At 52.0% G+C, this 20,837-nt stretch overlaps 1 protein-coding gene across 2 annotated transcripts in view; it reads left to right on the top strand.

Annotated features, from left to right (window-relative positions):
* AACS (acetoacetyl-CoA synthetase) overlaps positions 1 to 20,837 on the top strand; it is a 324,332-nt gene that overhangs the window by 17,794 nt on the left and 285,701 nt on the right. The gene's annotated exons all lie outside the window — the stretch shown is intronic.

The raw sequence follows: 20,837 nt of genomic DNA, 5'->3' as shown, positions 1-20,837 counted from the left end.
GCCTGCTACTGCTCGAACAGCCAGGTCTTGAGTTGCTTCCTGAAGGCGAGGTGGTCTTGGGTCAGGCGGAGGTGGGTGGGGAGGGAGTTCCACGTCTTGGCGGCCAGGTAGGAGAAGGATCTTCCTCCCGTTGTGGCTCTTCGGATGCGGGGGACGGCGGCGAGGGCGTGGCTGGTCGATCGAAGCTGGCGGGTGGGAGTGTAGAAGTTGAGGCGGTCGTTGAGGTATCTTGGGCCTTGGTTGTGGAGAGCTTTGTGTGCGTGGGTGAGGAGTCAGAACGTGATTCTTTTGTTGACGGGGAGCCAGTGCAGGTTTCTTAGGTGTGCGGAGATGTGGCTGTGTCGGGGGATGTCCAGGATGAGTCGTGCTGAGGCGTTCTGAATTCGCTGAAGTCTTTTCTGGAGTTTGGCAGTGTTTCCGGTGTAGAGGGAGCTGCCGTAGTCCAGTCGGCTGGTGACGAGGGCCTGGGTGACCGTCTTCCTGGTTTTGGTGGGGATCCGGCGGAAGATCTTCCGTAGCATGCGTAGGATATTGAAGCATGACGAGGAGACGGCGTTGACTTGTCTGGTCATGTAGAGGGAGGAGTCCAGGATGAAGCCCAGGTTGCGTGCGTTTCAGGCGGCTGTTCCTCATCCACTCGACTACGTCTTTCATCCCTTTGTGTAGGTTAGTTCTGGCGGTGGCAAGGCCGTTGGTGAGGGAGAGGATCAGCTGGGTGTCGTCGGCGTAGGAGATGATGTTGAGGTTGTGTTGGCGTGCGATGGCCGCAAGGGGGATCATGTAGATGTTGAACAGCGTGGGGCTGAGTGAAGATCCTTGTGGTACGCCGCAGATGACTTCGGTGGCTTCTGATCTGAACGGGGGAGGCGGACTCTCTGTGTCCTTCCGGCGAGGAAGGAGACAATCCATTCCAGTGCCTTCTCTTGGATTCCGACGTTGCTGAGGCGTTGCACTAGAGTGCGGTGGCAGACAGTGTTGAACGCTGCGGAGAGGTCCAGGAGGATGAGGGCCGCTGTTTCTCCGTTGTCGAGCAGATCTCGGATGTCGTCAGTGGCTGCGATGAGGGTGGTCTCGGTACTGTGGTTCGCCCGGAAGCCGGACTGTGAGGGGCGAGGGATCCATTCGTCTCGAGGAAGGCGGCCAGCTGTCTGTTGACGGTTTTCTCGATGACTTTGGCAGGAAACGGGAGCAGCGAGATGGGGAGGTAGTTCTTGAGGTCGGTGGGGTCGGCTGATGGTTTCTTTAGGAGGGCGCTGAGTTCGGCATGCTTCCAGCTCTCCGGGAAGGTTGCGGTATCGAAGGTGGCGTTGATGATGTCCCGGAGATGGGGTACGATGACGGAGTCGGCCTTGTTGAAGACGTGATGAGGGCAGGGGTCGGTTGGAGATCCGGAGTGGATGGAGTTCATCGTGCGTATGGTCTCTTCGGTGTTGATCGCGGTCCAGGCTCGGAGGGTGGTGGTGGGGGGCGCTGGTGCGGTCGTAGGGTGCGTCGGCTGTGTGCTGAAGCTGTTGTGTATGTCTGCGATCTTGTTGTTGAAGTACAATGCGAGTGAGTTGCAGAGGTCTTGCGATGGGGTGATGTCGTTGTTTCCGGTGCTTGGGTTGGAGAGCTCTTTGACAATGTTGAAGAGTTCCTTGCTGTTGTGGGCGTTGTTGTCCAGTCGTTCCTTGAATGCTGTTTTCTTAGTGGTGTGGATCAGTTGGTGGTGTTTTCGAGTGGCAAGCTTGAGGGTGGTCCTGTTGTCTGGTGTCGGGTCTCTGCGCCAGGCTTTCTTGAGGGCTCGGCAGTACTTCTTGGAGCTCTTGAGTTCGTCGGTGAACCAGGATGCTTTCTTGCTGCCGGGTCTGCTGGGAGGGGTCCTCAGTGGGGCGAGGTCGTCTTCGCAGTTGCTCATCCACCTCGAGAGGTTGATGGCGGCATGGTTGGGGTTCGCAGAGCTGGCGGGAAAGTTCTGGCTCAGGGATGCAGCGAGCTGGTCTGCTGTGATCTTGTTCCAGCTTCTGCGTGGAGCCTGTTGCTGGAGGTGGTGGATCGTGTTCCTTCTGAAGCTGAAGTGGACGCAGCTGTGGTCCGTCCAGTGGAGTCCGGTAGCGTGGCTGAAGGAGATGTCCTCGCTGGAGGAGAAAAAAGGGTCAAGCTTGTGGCCGGCGTAGTGGGTGGGGGTGGTCACCAGCTGCTTGAGTCCGAGGTTGGCGAGGTTGTCCAGCAGGGTGGTGGTGTTGCGGTCATTGTTGTTCTCCAGGTGTAAGTTGAGGTCACCGAGGAGGATGTAGTCGGCGGAGGGGAGGGCGTGCGGGCTGATTTAGTCGGCGATGTCTTCGCTGAATTGTGTGCGCGGTCCCGCGGGTCTGTAGATGAGGGTGCCTCTGAGGGTGGTCTTGGGGTCGGTGTGGATCTGGAAGTGCAGGTGTTCGGCGGCTGTGAGGGTGTCGTCGGTGTTGGTCGTGATGCGGATGGTGTTCTTGTGGGCGATGGCAATGCCTCCTCCCGTCTGGTTGACGCGGTCCCTCCGGGTGATCTTGTAGCCGTCTGGGATGGCGATGGCAATGTCGGGCGCTGAGGAGGCGTTCAACCATGTTTCCGTGAGGAAGGCGACGTCTGGAGATGTCGAGTCTAGGAGGTTCCAGAGCTCCACGGCGTGTCTGTGGACGGAGCGGGTGTTGAGCAGGATGCACTTGAGGTGGTTGCTGCTGGGGGTCGGCTTGGCGGGTGCAGTGCAGGTCCGGATGCCGGAGAACTTGCAGGAGTGGCAGGAGAAGGGTCCGTGGGTGCGTCTCGGGGTGGCTCGGTAGCAGGCAGGGTTCCGGCCGGCGTTGAGTGCATAGAGGGTGGCGTCGTCGTAGGTCCGTCGGGTAGTCTTGCATCGGCGAGGGCCAGGGGTCCTGGCGCTAGGCCCTTGACTGGCATCACCAAGCACTCTGCGTTGAGAGGCTTCACTGGCACCTCCAGGTTATCAACCCCCAGCTCCTTCACTGGGACCTCCAGGCACCTGGCTCACACGCTTAGGGTACTCCAATCTTTATGTATGCAGCAAAGTGTCCCATTTTTTATAATCTGTGTCTCAACTCACTTATGGAAAGAAATATTTTTTTAAAAAACTAAAAATTTAATTATTCAATCTTCTACCAGCCTACATATATTGGATAAAAAATGTAGCATAATAGTAGTTATTTGCTGACCCAGATAAAAAATGTTAGTGCAGGTATGGTGGTCATTTTTTAGTCAGTAAAATAAACGCATTGGTCAGTTGGTTCAACGTTTAGACTGTAGCGTTAATTGGCTGTAGCCTTGGCTGTCCTCTATTACTGTTATCACAATGTAAACTTTTTCCAGACCTTTGTATGCGTGAGGGTCTGGTCTAAGTTTAGACTTGGAGCTGAGGACAGAAAACGATGCACGGTTGAGCAGAGCATCTGTGGTTAAAAAACACAGAGGGATTTCTCACCCACTGTTTCTCTACCATAAGCGATTAAGAAGATTTTATTGCACATGGAAGGGAATTGCTCCATATTGATGGAGAGTCTTCTATATTAGGACACCCTTGAGTATGCTCTCATTTAAAAAATAACCAATGAAAGGATATTTTCACTCCAATGAATTTAGGGAAATCTCCTTTTATTGCCACCAACAGTGCCTGTGGGCTGCACGTAGACCCTGAAAAGCGTTCTAAATAGGTATGGTCTGAATTTAAAGGACTAGTGTTGGACTTGGCCCTCTCTGCAGGGTCAACCGAACGTTTTGCCTTCTCTCCCCTTCCTATGCTGAACCTGTTTTTGATGGCTTGTAGATCTCTCTGCACGTTACCATTGCCAACCACGGCTAAAGTGCTTGTGCTCTTTCCCTAATATGTGGTAGAATTGACCTAAATCTGATTGGCACATTTAATTTACTTATAAGTCCCTATTGTATGGTAATGTAACACCCAGGACATGTAAAGTTAATGCTACTAGTGTCCCGGCTGTACTCATTGTGCCATCCAATAAAATAGCCGACAATATATTGACATTCTTTAAACAGAGATGAGATACAATATGTACAAGGGTATCTTGTAATATATCAATCAATCAATCAAAGCATTTATATAGCGCACTACTCACCCGGAGGGTCTCAAGGCGCTAGGGGAGGGGGGGGTCCGCTACTGCTCGAACAGCCAGGTCTTGAGCTGCTTCCTGAAGGCAAGGTGGTCCTGGGTCAGACGGAGGTGGGTCGGGAGGGAGTTCCAAGTCTTGGCGGCCAGGTAGGAGGAGGACCTTCCTCCTGTGGTGGCTCTTCGGATGCGGGGGACGGCGGCGAGGGCGTGTCCGGTCGAACGAAGCTGGCGTGTGGGAGCGTAGAAGTTGAGGCGGCTGTTGAGGTATCCTGGGCCCTGGTTGTGTAGGGCTTTGTGTGCGTGGGTGAGGAGACGGAAGGTGATTCCCTTGCTGACCGGGAGCCAGTGCAGGTCTCTCAGGTGTCCGGAGATGTGGCTGCGACGGGGGATGTCCAGGATGAGTCGTGCTGAGGCGTTCTGAATCCGCTGGAGTCTCTTCTGGAGTTTGGCGGTGGTTCCGGTGTAGAGGGAGTTGCCGTAGTCCAGACGGCTGGTGACGAGTTCCTGGGTGACCGTCTTCCTGGTCTCAGTGGGGATCCACCGGAAGATCTTACGTAGCATGCGCAGGATGTTGAAGCACGACGAGGAGACGGCGTTGACTTGTCTGGTCATGGAGAAGGAGGAGTCCAGGATGAAGCCCAGGTTGCGTGCGTGGTCTGTTGGTTTGGGTGCGCTGCCCAGGGCGGGGGGCCACCAGGAGTCGTCCCAGGCGGAGGGTGAAGATCCCAGGATGAGGACTTCCGTCTTGTCCGAGTTCAGTTTCAGGCGGCTGTTCATCATCCACTTGGCTACGTCTGTCATCCCTTCATGTAGGTTGGCTCTGGCGGGGTCGTTGGTGAGGGAGAGGATCAGCTGGGTGTCGTCGGCGTAGGAGATGATGTTGAGGTTGTGTTGGCGTGCGATGGCTGCGAGGGGGCTCATTTAGACGTTGAAGAGGGTTGGGCTGAGCGAGGAGCCTTGAGGAATGCCGCAGATGACTACGGTAGCTTCTGATCTGAACGGGGAAGGCGGACTCTCTGTGTCCTTCTGGCGAGGAACGAAATGATCCATCCCAGTGCCTTCTCCTGGATTCCGACGATGCTGAGGCGCTGCACTAGGGTACGGTGGCAGACAGTGTCGAAGGCCGCGGAGAGGTCTAGGAGGATGAGGGCCGCTGTTTCTCCGTTGTCGAGCAGGGCTCGGATGTCATCGGTGGCTGCGATCAGGGCGGTCTCGGTGCTGTGGTTGGCCCGGAAGCCAGACTGCGAGAGGTCGAGGGATCTGTTCGTCTTGAGGAAGGCGGCCAGCTGCTTGTTGACGGTCTTCTCGATGACTTTTGCAGGAAACGGGAGCAGCGAGATGGGGCGGTAGTTCTTGAGGTCGGTGGGGTCGGCTGATGGCTTCTTTAGTAGAGCGCTGAGTTCGGCGTGCTTCCAGCTCTCCGGGAAGGTAGCGGTGTTGAAGGAGGTGTTGATGATGTCCCGTAGGTGGGGTGCGATGACATCGTCGGCCTTGTTGAAGACGTGGTGAGTGCAGGGGTCCGTCGGAGATCCGGAGTGGATGGAGTTCATTGTGTGGATGGTGTCTTCGGTGTTGATCGGGGTCCAGGCACGGAGGGTGGTGGTGGGGGGTGGTGGTTCAGTCGAGGCGTGCGTCGGTAGAGTGCTGAAGCTGTTGTGTATGTCCGCGATCTTGTTGTGGAAGTAGGAGGCGAGGGAGTTGCAGAGGTCTTGCGAAGGGGTGATGTCATTGTTTCCGGCGTTGGGGTTGGAGAGCTCTTTAACGATGTTGAAGAGTTCCTTGCTGTTGTGTGCGTTGTTGTCCAGTCGTTCCTTGAATGCAGTTTTCTTGGTGGCGTGGATCAGTTGATGGTGTTTTCGGGTGGCGAGCTTGAGGGCAGTCATGTTGTTCGGTGTTGGGTCTCTGCGCCAGGCTTTCTCGAGTGCTCGGCAGTTCTTCTTGGATCTCTTGAGTTCGTCGGTGAACCATGGGGCTTTCTTGCTGCCGGGTCTGCTATGCGGGGTCTTCAGAGGGGCGAGGTCGTCTGTGCAGTTGCTGATCCACTTCGCGAGGTTGGTGGCCGCCTGGCTTGGGTTCATTGCGCTGGTGGGGGGTTCATGCTCAGGGAAGTCGCGGGCTGTGATCTTGTTCCAGCTTCTGCGTGCAACCTGTTGCTGGTGGTGGTGGATCGTGGTCCTTCTGAAGCTGAAGTGGACGCAGCTGTGGTCCGTCCAGTGGAGTCCGGTGGCGTGGCTGAAGGTGATGTCCTTGCTGGATGAGAACACGGGTCGAGTGTGTGTCCGGCGTAGTGGGTGTGGGTGGTCACCAGCTGCTTGAGACCGAGGTTGGCGAGGTTGTCCAGCAGGGTGGTGGTGTTGCGGTTGTTGTTGTTCTCCAGGTGGAAGTTGAGGTCCCCGAGGAGGATGTAGTCAGCGGAGAGGAGGGCGTGCGGGCTGATGAAGTCGGCGATGTCTTCGCTGAATTGTGTGCGCGGTCCCGGGGGTCTGTAGATGAGGGTGCCTCTGAGGGTGGTCTTGGGGTTGGTGTGGATCTGGAAGTGCAGGTGTTCGGCGGGGGCGAGGGTGTCGTCGGTGTTGGTCGTGATGCGTAAGCATGGGCGAATTTTGCGAATCTCGCGTCGCGAATTTTGCGGATTTGCGAACTCGCAATCCGCAAAATCCGCGAATTCTCGCGAATTTGCGGATTTTTTTTTTTGTGTGTTCGCGCGGGTTTCTGCCAGTTCGCGAGGGTTTTGTACAATTTCGCAACACGCGAACTTACCTGTCGGGTCGCAAGTTTCGCGAACTTGTTGTTTCTACGTGTCCAGCCTGTTTGGGACACTCTTCTTCATCACTGCCACTCTCTGTCACCACTGCCACTCTCTGACTACTCATGCCACCCTCTGGCCCACCCATGCCACCCTCTGTTTCATCACAGCACCCTCTGGTTGTCCAGTCAGTGTACATTATTGTGGCAAAGCAAGCACACCTTCCCTGCCTCAAGTGACCTGAATTAATTTGGGGCTGATTAATGTGTCACAGAATATTTTTTTAGCTGGCACCTGCTTCCTTAGTGCTTCCTGATTAGTGATCTTTTGCACTTGCTAAGTGCTTTCATTGTTGCAAAATTAGTTACAACACCTGCCCTGCCCCAACTGACAATAATGAATTAGGGGCTGATTAATGGATTTGAACTTCCAGCCTGGCTCCTGCTTGTCTCCCTTAGCTGTAATTCAGGACCTTTGTGGCATATGTGTAACTATTCTGAGGTTCAGAGCAGGGTCACATAATAGTTGCAACTGGCAACTGAACTCTGGAGGGGCCCCTCAGGAAGCACTACAGGAAATGGCTACTAATGATGAGCCTGAACTTTTGAACCTGGTAAGTAGTTTCAGTTTTGCTAAGATCGTATTTCTGCAATTTTGCGCTTATTCGCGGGGCGCGAAGTTGTACTGGGAAGCCGCGAACTCACGCGAACAGTGCGAGCAAGCCATAAAATCCGCTGCTCGCGGATTTGCGGATTTTGCGGGAGATTCGCGAATCTCGCGGATTGCGAATTTACCGAAAATCCGCAAAATCCGCGAGCAAAACGGATTTTCCGCCCATGCTTAGTGATGCGGATGGTGTTCCTGTGGATGATGGCGATGCCTCCTCCTGTCTGGTTGACGCGGTCCCTCCGGATGATCTTGTAGCCATCGGGGATGGCGATGGCGATGTCGGGCGCTGAGGAGGCGTTCATCCAGGTTTCCGTGAGGAAGGCGACATCTGGGGATGTGGTGTCGAGCAGGTTCCAGAGCTTGACGGCGTGTCTGTGGATGGAGCGGGTGTTGAGCAGGATGCACTTGAAGTGGTTGCTGCTGGTGTTCGGCTTGGAGGGTGCTGGTGTAGTGCAGGTCCGGTTGCAGGTGTACTTGCAGGAGTGGCAACTGAAGGGTCCATGGGTGCGTCTCGGGGTGGCTCGGTAGCATCCCGGGATTCGGCCGGTGTTGAGAGCGTGGAGTTCGGTGGAGTTGTAGGTCCGGCGGGAAGGCTGGTGTATGCGGGGGACAGGGGTCCTGCCGCTGGGCGCGGTCCAGGCGCAGACCGGCTCACCTTTGGCGCACCTTCGGCGCATAGGGCGACCCGCTGAGCGTGCACGCTGCGCGTACGCGTGGACTGCGCCATAAATTGCGTAGTGGGGGCGGAGCGAGGGAGGAGCAGCTGGGAGTCGGGAGCGGGGTGGCCAATGGGTGGGAAGCAGGAGCGAGACGGGGCGGGGCCGCATGGGAGCAGCGGCGGGGAGCGGGGAGGGGGACAAGCGGCGGGAAGGACACGGGAACGGCACAGGTGGCACAATCAGGGGAAAAAGTCAACACAGTACAGTTGAAACAGAAGAAAACCCAGCAAACAGTGTACAATGGCGAAACAACGCAAAGTTCACAATCAGGGGCACAATGGAGACAGGAAACGAGCCGGGCGAACAGCAGTTCAGGCACACGCCTGTGCGAGGCAGCAGCGGAGGGGACGGGGGTCCCGGCACTCAATGAGGGAGCTGCGCAGTGTGTGGAGCGACCAGCCCTGCAGGCAGGGGCAAAAGTCACAGCTCACCACCGCGCGGCGACCTCCTTAAATGGAACGTGGGAGGGAGGAGCAGCTGGGAGACGGGAGTGGGGTGGCCAATGGGCTGGAAGCAGGAGCGAGACGGGGCGGGGACGCAGGGGAGCAGCAGCAGGGAGGGGGACAAGCGGCGGGAAGGACACAGGAGGCACAATCGGGGGAAAAAGTCAACACAGTACAGTTTAAACAGAAGAAAACCCAGCAAACAGTGTACAATGGCGAAACAACGCAAAGTTCACGATCAGGGGCACAATGGAGACAGGAAACGAGTCGTGCGAACAGCAGTCCAGGCACACCCCTGTGCGAGGCAGCAGCGGATGTGTCGGGGGTCCCAGCACTCAATGAGGGAGCTGCGCGGTGTGTGGAGCGACCAGCCCTGCAGGCAGGGGCAAAGGTTTTTGTTTGGAATTATCTGCATATGTTTACAACCAACGATATATTGTGGATGTAGACAAATCGAGGATTACTTATGAGAGGATTATAAATGAATATTGCTCATTGCTGCAGAGTATATACATTTTTGTAAATGTCTGGACTTTGAACACAAGTATGTTTATTCTTTGATTTTTAGATTTTATTGTGGTGTTCTGTACTGTATATTTATCAATTTGTACATAGTGAATATAATGTGTTTTAATTATTGCAATACATATGTATTTTTATAAAGGAGACAGTTCTAATTAATGGTCAATTGATGATTAATGAACATCAAGAAGAAAATTGGTTCAGTGCATTCTGAGTGACTTGCTGATTAGTGGTTGGAGAGTGAGAGCACAAAAGGAAAAATGTGCTCATTTGTTCTTTGTTGACCCAATAAAGTAGCACTTTACAAACATGTCTCTACCTGCCATTGCAGCCTGTAGTGCAGTTTTAAAATGCCAATTCAACCTGGCTAAATAAACCTTTTTCCAGGCCTAAACCTTCCATTTTTAATACATATGTCAACCTAAGGAAGAACCTAAAGGCCAAGAGGGCAGTGCCTTTTATTTAAGAAGTAGGACATATGTCCTTAAGTTTGACATGTCTTGGTAATGAAATACTCCGACAGTTGTTTTTCACTATTTTAAGGCTGATCTCTCCCATTAGATAACATTGGGACACCTCTCTGCTGCCCTAAAGTCTAGCGCACTGTCGGACTCGCGCTACCTGAAGTTCCACCTCCTGTATTCAGCAGCTCGCCGCACCCGCTCTGCGGGTGCTGCTTCGCCGTGGACCTATCACGGACTTTGCTTTGCTTGCCTGCTTCTTGTGGAGGTAATTGGGGAAGGACTCTGGGAGTAGTACAGCTACAGGGCTGCGAGCGTGCAGGGACTACCTGACCCAGGTGTCCCTGCAAGACCGAGCCCACCTTCCGGTCCGCTCTCCCTGTAGCTCCGCCCCCCGCCCATCGGATTGCCTTCAAAACCACCTGCATTGGTTTTGGACCCTTGGGACACCTCTCTGCTGCCCTAAAGTCTAGCGCACTGTCGGACTCGCGCTACCTTAAGTTCCAGCTCCTGTATTCAGCAGCTCGCCGTGGACCTATCACGGACTTTGCTTTGCTTGCCTGCTTCTTGTGGAGGTAATTGCGGAAGGACTCTGGGAGTAGTACAGCTACAGGGCTGCGAGCGTGCAGGGGCTACCTGACCCAGGTGTCCCTGCAAGACCGAGCCCACCTTCCGGTCCGCTCTCCCTGTAGCTCCGCCCCCCGCCCATCGGATTGCCTTCAAAACCACCTGCATTGGCTTTGGACCCTTGGGACACCTCTCTGCTGCCCTAAAGTCTAGTGCACTGTCGGACTCGCGCTACCTGAAGTTCCAGCTCCTGTATTCAGCAGCTCGCCGCACCCGTCCGCTCTCCCTGTAGCTCCGCCCCCCCCGGCATCGGATTGCCTTCAAAACCACCTGCATTGGCTTTGGACCCTTGGGACACCTCTTTGCTGCCCTAAAGTCTAGCGCACTGTCGGACTCGCGCTACCTGAAGTTCCAGCTCCTGTATTCAGCAGCTCGCCGCACCCGCTCCGCGGGTGCCGTTTCGCCGTGGACCTATCACGGACTTTGCTTTGCTTGCCTGCTTCTTGTGGAGGTAATTGGGGAAGGACTCTGGGAGTAGTACAGCTACAGGGCTGCGAGCGTGCAGGGACTACCTGACCCAGGTGTCCCTGCAAGACCGAGCCCACCTTCCGGTCCGCTCTCCCTGTAGCTCCGCCCCCGCCCCCGCCCATCGGATTGCCTTCAAAACCACCTGCATTGGCTTTGGACCCTTGGGAAACCTCTCTGCTGCCCTAAAGTCTAGCGCACTGTCGGACTCGCGCTACCTGAAGTTCCAGCTCCTGTATTCAGCAGCTCGCCGCACCCGCTCCGCGGGTGCCGCTTTGCCGTGGATCTATCACGGACTTTGCTTTGCTTGCCTGCTTCTTATGGAGGTAATTGGGGAAGGACTCTGGGAGTAGTACAGCTACAGGGCTGCGAGCGTGCAGGGACTACCTGACCCAGGTGTCCCTGCAAGACCGAGCCCACCTTCCGGTCCGCTCTCCCTGTAGCTCCGCCCCCCACCCTTTCCACCTACTATAAACAGTGGTTGTGCTCCCGCAGCGCGGGACGCAGCTCGGGGCGAAGACCGGGCTAAGAGCGGGCCGTTTGAGGCCGTTCGAGGTCTTAGAGGTCTGGTCTGGGCCATTTCCTTTGGCTGTTTTCTCTCTTTTTTCAAGTGAGTTACCTCTTTGTTATTGCTCCCTGTTGTTCATCATGTGTACACGCGCCACCCGCAGTAAAACTGCCAAGGGCCTAAACAAACCTAGTGGGACTCTGGACGATTTCCTCACAAAGACCAATTTGGCAATTGATGCAGAAATCAATAAAATGCAACAAAGGGTTTCCCTTGAATTAGATGCAGCGCGTAAATTGTCCTTGAGCATAGCTTCTTCCAAGAAATCTTCCTTAGGAAAATTCGCACAAGCACTAACCCCAGAGCGTACTTCTGGCCCTCGCTCTTTGCTAACAGTGGCCGACATACACCACCCCCCTTCCTCGCTCACTTCCGAGCAAGTTAAGGAACCCATAATAATTCCTCTGGAGGAGTCTGCACCACCCACTTTTGTGGCTGGTGGAAGCTCCCCATTAAAAACCGTCATGCCCAAGTCTGCTGCTAATGTTAAAAAAGCTGCCCTCCAGCAGAGGAAAAGTCAGGCTAGGTCTACTTTTGCTCGAAAAAAGGCTAAAATTGCGAGAGCTCAGTTTTTCAATTGTCGACGGCCGTTGGGCTCAGTTGGGCTTGGGGACACAAATGTTACAGCCAACAAAGCTTCATTAGACAGTGATTCCATCCATGTCTTAAGCGATGTTGTCCGTGATCACTCGGTGGCCACTTTTCCTGACCAAAGCAAAGAAGGGTCAAAGGAGGGTAGATTGAGTGTGGTGGAGGGGGACAAGAGGGGGGACGAGGAATTTTTGCAAACTGTTTGGGTCACACTTAAAAAATTACTCACCCCCCTGGAACTTAGACTTTCCAGAATGGAAAACCATTTGTTAGAAATGGACAGGACCATAGTCACATTGGCTAGCCTTAGTCTCAAGCAAATGGAAGCTAGGTTTTCACAGGGCGATGGCTCGTCTTCCCAGCCATTAGAGTTAGAACCTCCGGCGCCCTTACCTCTAAAACCCAAACCTGTACTTAAACCACGTACGAAAGTTGGGGACAACACTATTACTATTCCAATCCCTAACGTTCGTCTTCCGTCACAGGACTCAGTAGCATCCAAACCTAGACTACACACTTGTCCCGCAAAGGATATAGTACTATCTAATGCTGGGGCTCAATCGGGCCCAAAACAGAGTACAGCACACCCTAAACCTAGGCCTCAAGCTGCCGTACAGCAGCCTAACCAACCGACTTGTAAGAACTTGCCATCTTTGTAATCTAGCCGACCTAATTTCCGTGGTGGTTATATTGACCTACCACCTGAGGCTAGTCCATATGTCATTGTACTAGCAGGCGTCCCCACCCTTGACCCACAAACGAAAGAGAACCATTGGTCTCTTAAAAATAAGGTCATTCACTGGCTAAATACTAATAGGCAGCTACCTAGTCACCAAAGAAGCCGGGTACTAATGGTGCGTAGAGTACCATGGGTTGGACCAACCCATAAAACCATCATAGGTGACTGTATAGTGGTGTCATTTGCTGACCCCCATACAGCACAGCATCTTTGTTCATGGGCCCCTTGTGATGATGACCATTCAGTCGTTGTTAGACCCCTCACTTTTTTCTATCCTCCTAGACGTCAGCATGGAATGGGAGGGTCTTGGACGACAATCCATAAGCCTAGGCACGGGGGATTTGGGAATGGTGGGCCTAGCCAGAGTACCTGGTGGCAGGGGGTTCCTACATCAAACATGTTTGGCTGTCTGGATGAGGTTGACTGACTCGGGGGTCGAATGCTTTAAAACATCCAGTTGACTCTACTCCGACCACCCTTACAGCTCCCAGCATGGCTGGCCCCATGTCACCCTCAGGCCCACGAGTAACACTTGACAATGTCGATGAGGTTATACCGGCTGAGTTAGGAGCTCTGGGCCAGTCCGAGACTCTATGCATTAGTAAGCCAGATAATGAAATTAGGGTGGCCTCTTGGAATATAGCAGGCTTAAGGGGTCGCCTGGACAACGATGATTGGGTGGATTACATCACTACACACGATATCATCGTTTTCCAGGAAACTTGGTCAGTTGTCCCTCTGTTTAGAGTAGGTTTCCTTAATTTTTACAAACCAGCTATGCAGGGCATTAAGGGCAGGGCTTCGGGTGGTCTCACCATATGGATAAAAAACTCACTTGGCTTTAGTGCTAAGGAAATCCCGGTGAAGAATCCTGATCTCCTTTGTATATCCCTAAGCAAGGTGAACTGTAAGGATATTGTTTTAATTAATATCTATGCCCGAGGTTGTCAGGGTGGAAAAAAGCAACCTATCCTTAATGATCTAGAAGCTTTCTTAAATGAGTATAAAAATGACCAGCTCGTTTTAGTGGCCGGTGATCTAAATTGCTCATTTGAACCCATCCTGAACCTCGCAGAAGATGTAGGTATAGATGAAGATTCTGTTTGGAATATCCTCCCGTTAACAGTTACTAAGGGTGTTAGGGGCACGGAGGCTGCCCTTCACTGGCTTGGGCTCTGCCTGGAATGGGGGCTCTGGGCAGTGAATGGCCGCAGTTTATCCGACAAGGAGGGAAAATCAACCTTTGATAATGGATCTAGTGTGAGTCGTATTGACTACATACTGGTCAACATTGAATCCTGGGCCACTGTAATTGACATGTCAATAGAAACCAGGCCAGAGAGCGACCATAACCCACTCTCACTTGTACTCAAGGTCCCTGGACTAGGGCTTTTCCAGACAGAAACCGTTTGCATTACATCTGACCTGGTTCTGTGTGATAACAGAAGACATGTCAAATGGTCAAGGGTTATAGCAGATAAAGAGCTTGTCTGTCAAATAGAGGAATTGGCCCTTGACACTAGAGATAGGATGATTACATCATCTCTCAATGACATGGAAATGCCCAACATTGTTGACCTTCATGAGGTATGTTTTACGGCTATTAAGGAACTTCTCACAAGGCCATGTAGAAAACAGAAAGTGCAGCAATTCAAAGGCTGGTATAATAAAAATTGTAGAGAAGCCCATAGCACTCTTATTGCTGCAGTCAAATCTAGGAACACACCAGATATCAGGGAAGCGAGACAGGCCTATAAACGCATTATCTGGGAAGCTAAAAGGGAATGGGATGATTCATACTGGCTTGATCTTCTTCATGCCTGTGAGTCATCAAACCAAATTAAGTTTTGGAAGCTGGTTAGATGGGGTAGGGGCTCTGATTCACTAACCCCTGAAAACCATGTTGCCGCTGCAGATTGGGTTGAATTTTTTTCAGCCCAATTTAAAGATCCTAATATCATTCAGCTGGTAGGTGAGCCCTTAGCTTGGACCTCAACAGTACCTGAAGGGGATAGGCTTACCTTCTGTACCTCAGACACCGAACATGCTTTAGGTTTGATTCAGTCTGGGAAAGCCCCTGGTATAGATGCCGTACCAGCGGACCTTTTTAAACTGAATTTAGAACTGTGGGTCCCTTACATAACAACCTTAGCAAATTCTATCGCAGCAGGATCAAGGGTACCACACTCCTGGAAAGGGGCTGAAATACTCCCAGTTTGCAAGAAAGGGGATCGATCATCACCAAAAAACTATCGCCCCATCAGCCTGATCGATACCATACAAAAAGTGGTCTCAAGAATGGCCCTACAACGAATACAGGGGTGGATCGAGCAGAATAATATACTCTCCCCCATGCAGGCAGGGTTTAGATCAGGCACCAGCACTTTAGATCAGGTGTTTCGCCTCACCATGTTGTATTGGAAGGTGGTCTTCTTGGGCGGTGGTGTCATTTATGCCGCCTTTGTCGATCTTAGATCGGCGTTCGACCTGGTCCCCAGGGCTAAACTCTGGGATGCCCTCAGATTAATGGGCCTTCCTCCTGAATTATTAGAGCTGGTCAGGCGCTTGCATGAGGATAACTTTGCCCGTGTAAGATGGGGGAAACAGGGCCAGGTGACCACTAATTTCCCTGTCGAACGTGGGGTCCGACAGGGTTGTGTGTTGGCCCCTACCCTGTTTCTCCTGTTCATTAACCGTGTGGTTGCATTTTTTAATGGTACACAAACGGATGCTCCCACTCTGGGGGGATCAAAGTATCCCATGTTAATATTCGCTGATGACACCCTGCTTCTTTCCAAGACTCGGAGCGGGTTGCAAACTGCTCAAAATAGATTCGCAGAATTTTGCACACTAAATGACCTTGAGATTAATGCAGGGAAAACTAAATTTATGATTTTTAACAAAAATAAACCAGTTAAAAGTCATTCTTTTTAGATGGAGTCCCAATTGAACAGGTCAATGTCATGACTTATTTGGGCGTGACACTTGACCATCAACTTACTTGGAATCCCCAGTTGGAGGTTTTAATTCTTAAATTCGTCCGTCTTACAGGGTGTTTGCTAAAAGAGCAGAAAAAAACCTTGACGAAACGCATTTCACCAGCGTTAAAAATCTACGAAGCCAAGGTTAATGCAGCCACCCTGTATGGTGCGGACATATGGGGTTACAAAGGTTTGTCAGCTCTAAACACAGCTCAGAATAGGTTTCTTCGGAACTTAGTGGGGCTTCCCCAATCGTCACCCACAAAAGCCTTACTTTTAGACTTAGGCTGCAGACCACTGAATGAGATGGCACAGTATCGCCTTGTTGCACTCTGGCGACGTCTCTGGACATCCCAAGAGCTTAGTCTTTTCGCCCATGAATTGGGTGAGGTTAGATCATTGTGGGGTGCTCAGAAAATCCCTTGGCTACGGGAGGTCAAACAACTACTATATTCTATGGGCCTCCCCGAATTATGGTTATACCCCGAATGTTCTAGGTTCCCTTCTAAAGTGGAATTTAAAGAGCAATTCTGGGCTGCAAAGAAATCTGCACTAGTCTGTCAGTCATCAGAAAATAGCCTCACGGGACTGTTTTTGACACACAAGATAACTCCGTCCCTTGAACCCTACTGGGACCTGATATGCAAGACTCTTGACCGTAAACTGTATCATCAGTTTCGGGTGGGCACGTTGCCGACTAACTCTTTTACTGAAAAGTGGACACAAAATACAAGTAACAAATGCCCTTTCTGTCCTGATCAGGTTGAAAGTATTGGCCATCTGTTCTTTGCATGCCCAGCATATCGATTGCCTAGACTAAAATGGTTGAAACCAGTTTGTAAAACTTTAAATTGTGGGGGGAATCGTGTAGCCCTGTCGAAATTACGAGACTTATGCTGTGAAAAATCTGTGATCTGTGTTGCCAAATTTTTGGGGTGAACGTGGTTGATTCGCGCAAAGAACTTGTAACAACCCTTTTAATTAATTGGATTTTTAATTCTTGTATAATGTTTTTAGGCCAATTTTCATATATATCTGGGATTCCATTGTAAATTGTTGTAATGCTGTTAACGTTTTTTATATTTGTGCCTTTTATGAATTTTATTCGAAATAAAGACTAATTGAACTGAACTGATAACATTGGGTTACCTTATTACATTCCAAAGTGATAACTTTTGATTGGGAGGAGATAGAGATGTCAAATATGGACTCAATCGAATTGTAATTTAAAATCCTCTTTAAGGGTATAGTCAGATTTTAAGTACTAAATCTGAAAATACTACTTTGAGTTGGAAATTTCTTTTCAGTCAGTCAGTCAGTCAAGTGATTTATATAGCGCGCTACATACCCAGAGGGTCTCAAGGCGCTTGAGGAAGGGAGGGGAATTACTTGTCGAATATCCAGGTTTTAAGTTGTTTTCTGAATGTAAGGTGGTTCTGAGTGAGGCGAAGGTGAGTGGGAAGTGAGTTCCAGGTTTTAGCTGCCAGGTAGGAGAAGGATCTGCCTCCCATGGTGGTTTTGTTGATGCGAGATACAGTTGCAAGGGCTTGGTTGGAGGATCGTAGGAGGGGGAGGGGGTGTAGAAGGAAAGTCGTGAGTTGAGGCATTCGGGTCCAAGTTCGTAGAGTGCTTAGGTTAGGAGGCGGAAAGTAATCCTCTTGTTAACGGGGAGCCAGTGGAGGTTTTTCAGGTGTCCAGAGATGTGGTCTTTACGCGGGATGTCTAGTATGTGTCTGGCAGAGGCGTTCTGGATGCGTTGGAGTTTTGTTTGGAGTTTTGCGGTGGTGCCGGCATATAGGGTGTTTCCGTAGTCCAGGCGGCTCGTGACCAGTGCGTGGGTGACCGTTTTTCTGGTTTCGGTGGGGATCCAGCGAAATGTTTTTTTGAGCATGCAAAGAATATTGAAGCAAGAAGATGAGACGGCGTTGACTTGTCTGTTCATAGAGAGTGAGGAGTCCAGGATGACACCTAAGTTCCGTGCGTGGTCCTTCGGGATGGGTGCTTTTCTAAGGGCCTCTGGCCACCAAGAGTCGTCCCAGGCAGAGGGGGAGGTACCAAGGATGAGGACTTCAGTTTTGTCGGAGTTCAGTTTTAGACGGCTGTACTTCATCCACTCGGCTACTTCTTTCATTCCTTCATGTAGGTTGGTTTTGGCGGTGTTGGGGTCTTTGGTGAGTGATAGTATCAGTTGAGTGTCATCAGCGTAGGATATGATGTTGAGGTTGTGTTGGCGTGCGATGGCCGCGAGGGGGCTCATGTATACGTTGAAGAGGGTGGGACTGAGTGAGGATCCTTGTGGCACGCCGCAGATGACTTCTGTAGCTTCTGATTTGAATGGTGGGAGGCGGACTCTCTGGGTTCTTCCGGCGAGGAACGAGGTGATCCACTCCAGTGCTTTTCCTTGGATTCCGATGTTTCTGAGGCGTTGTATTAAGGTGCTATGACAAACTGTGTCAAAGGCTGCGGAGAGGTCGAGGAGGATGAGGGCGACCGTGTCTCCGTTGTCTAGCAGAGTTCGAATGTCGACAGTTGCTGCGATGAGTGCGGTCTCAGTGCTGTGTTTGACTCGGAATCCGGACTGTGAGGAGTCGAGGGATTTGTTGGTTTCGAGGAAGGCGGCGAGCTGGTTGTTGACAGCTTTCTCGATGACTTTGGCCGGGAATGGAAGGAGCAAGATGGGGCGGTAGTTTTTGAGTTCGGTGGGGTCAGCTGTGGGTTTCTTCAGAAGGGCGCTGAGTTCGGCATGTTTCCAACTTTCCGGGAAGGTGGCGGAGTTGAGGGAGCAGTTGATGACGTCTCGAAGGTGCGGTGCTATAATGGAGTCTGCTTTGTTGAAGATGTGGTGAGGGCATGGGTCTGTGGGGGATCCTGAGTGGATGGAATTTATTAGGCGGATGGTGTCCTCAGTGGAGATTGGGTTCCAGTCATTGAGGATGTTCGAGGGGGGAGGGGGTCATGCAGAACGTTGGGTGGGTTGGTCTTCGGGCCGGTTGTCGAAGCTGTTGTGGATGTCCGCAATCTTGTTGTAGAAGAACGAAGCTAGGGAGTCGCAGAGGGCTTGAGAGGGGGTGATGTCGTTGGAGTTGGCAGAGGGGTTAGTAAATTCCTTGACGATGTTGAATAATTTCTTGCTGTTGTGGGCGTTGCTAACTATTCGGTCCTTGAAAGCGGCTTTCTTGGCATTCCTGATCAGTTGGTGGTGTATACGGGTGGCGTTTTTGAAGGCGTCCTTGGTGCTGGTGTTAGGGTCTTTTTTCCAGGCCTTCTCAAGGGAGCGACAGAGTTTCTTAGATTTCTTGAGATCATCGTTGAACCAGGAGGCCTTCTTGCTGTCCAGTTTGATTTGACGTTTTTTCAGAGGTGCTAGGATGTCGGCGCTGTTGGATAGCCATTGGGTGAGGTTAATGGCTGCTTGGTCGGGGTTTGAGGAGTGGGCAGGGGAGTTTTGAAGAAGTGATGAGGAGATCTGGTCGATGGTGATTTTGTTCCAGTTTCTTCGCAGAGTAGGTTGAGGATGGTTGTTGGTTGTGGTCTTGTTGTAGGTAAAGTGAACGCAGCTGTGGTCTGTCCAAAGGAGAGCAGTGGTGTGGCTGAAGGAGACATGTTTGCTGGAGGTGAAGATGGAGTCTAGTGTGTGACCTGCGATGTGGGTTGGGGTAGTGACAAGTTGTTTAAGTCCGAGGTTGGCGAGATTGTCCAGCAGGGTGGTGGCGTTGCGGTCGTTGTTCTTTTCAAGGTGAAAGTTGAGGTCTCCCAAGAGAATGTAATCCTCGGAGGGGAGAGCGTGTGGGGTGATAAAGTCTGTGATGTCCTCACTGAATTGTTTACGGGGTCCTGGTGGCCTGTAGAGGAGGGTGCCTCTGAGTGTGGTCTTGGGGTCGATGTGGATCTGGAAGTGAAGGTGTTCAGTATTGGCGAGATTGATGTCTGAGCTGGTTGAGATGCGGATGGGTTTCTTATGGACGATAGCAATGCCTCCTCCTGTTTGGTTGGTACGGTCCTTACGGATGATCTTATAGCCTTCCGGGATGGCAATGGTGATGTCAGGGGCTGATGTGTAGTTCATCCATGTTTCTGTTAGGAAGGCGACATCTGGAGAGACGGTGTCTAGTAGGTTCCAGAGGTCGATGGCGTGCCTGTGGACAGAGCGGGTATTGAGCAGGATGCATTGTGGGTGGTTGGGGTCAGGTATCTGTTTTGTGTTCGTGGATGAGGAGTTGTTCTTGGTGCCGCCGAACTTGCAGGTGTTGCAAGAGAAGGGTCCATTGGTGTGTCCAGGAGCGGCTTGGACGCAGTTGGGTGGACGGCCGGGGTTTAGGGCTAAGAGGGTGGTGGCGTTGTAAGTAATGCGGGTGGGGTGGGTGGTACGAGGGCCAAGGGGTCTGGCGCTGGGCGCGGTCCAGGCGCGGACGGGCGTAGACGGGCTTACCTTTGGCGCACCTTCGGCGCGACTGGGGCGCGGCCGCTGCACGTGGACGCTGCGCGTAGGTCCTACTGACATAAGTTGGGAAGTGGAGGGGGGCGGAGCGTGGGAGGGTGAGCTGGGAGGCGTTAGCGAAGGGGGAGGGACGGTCTGCAGGCACAACAAAATGGTGGGCTCACAAACAACAACAGGACGCTATGTGAGGGCAAACTGAATACGACAAACAAATGCAAGGTCTCAGAACAGCAGCGTTATACACACAGGTCAGCAAAAATTATAAAGCCTGATATGGTCAACTGCAGTAACAGCGCAATACACGTAGGGCACAATATCAGCAATAGACTACGCAAATGCGGAGCGCTACGCTGGGAACTGGGCGCTTAATCAGGAGTGAATGAAAATGCCAAAAGTGAAGATAATGCCAGAGGATAGTCAGCGCTACGAATACCACAGTGGCGCTTGAAGGTCGGGCGGTGGGGCAGGAGCAACCGCTTCACGAGGAGTTCAGCTCACCATTTGGTGTTCACTGCCACTGTCCTGGGTCCCATGTCTGTGAATGGCTGGCTCTGCTGTTGGGCTTTGTGTATTCCTCCGAAATTGTGTTATCCTCAAAGCGAACAAAGCCCCTCTTTGCACTCCAATAATATATGTCAAGATTATTCTCTTTTTTTTCTTTTGAAGGTAAAAAATCGCTTCTCTCTCTCTCTCCTTCTCTTTCTCTTTTCCTCCTTCTCTTTCTCTCTTTTTCTCTTTCCTCTCTCTCTCTCTCACTCTCTCTCTTCCCCCTCTC

The sequence above is a fragment of the Lissotriton vulgaris genome, chromosome 11 (assembly GCF_964263255.1).
Source record: "Lissotriton vulgaris chromosome 11, aLisVul1.2, whole genome shotgun sequence".
In the NCBI taxonomy this organism is placed as follows: domain Eukaryota; kingdom Metazoa; phylum Chordata; class Amphibia; order Caudata; family Salamandridae; genus Lissotriton; species Lissotriton vulgaris.
Note: the sequence above shows the minus strand (reverse complement) of the source record. Positions and strands in the feature narration are given on the sequence as shown.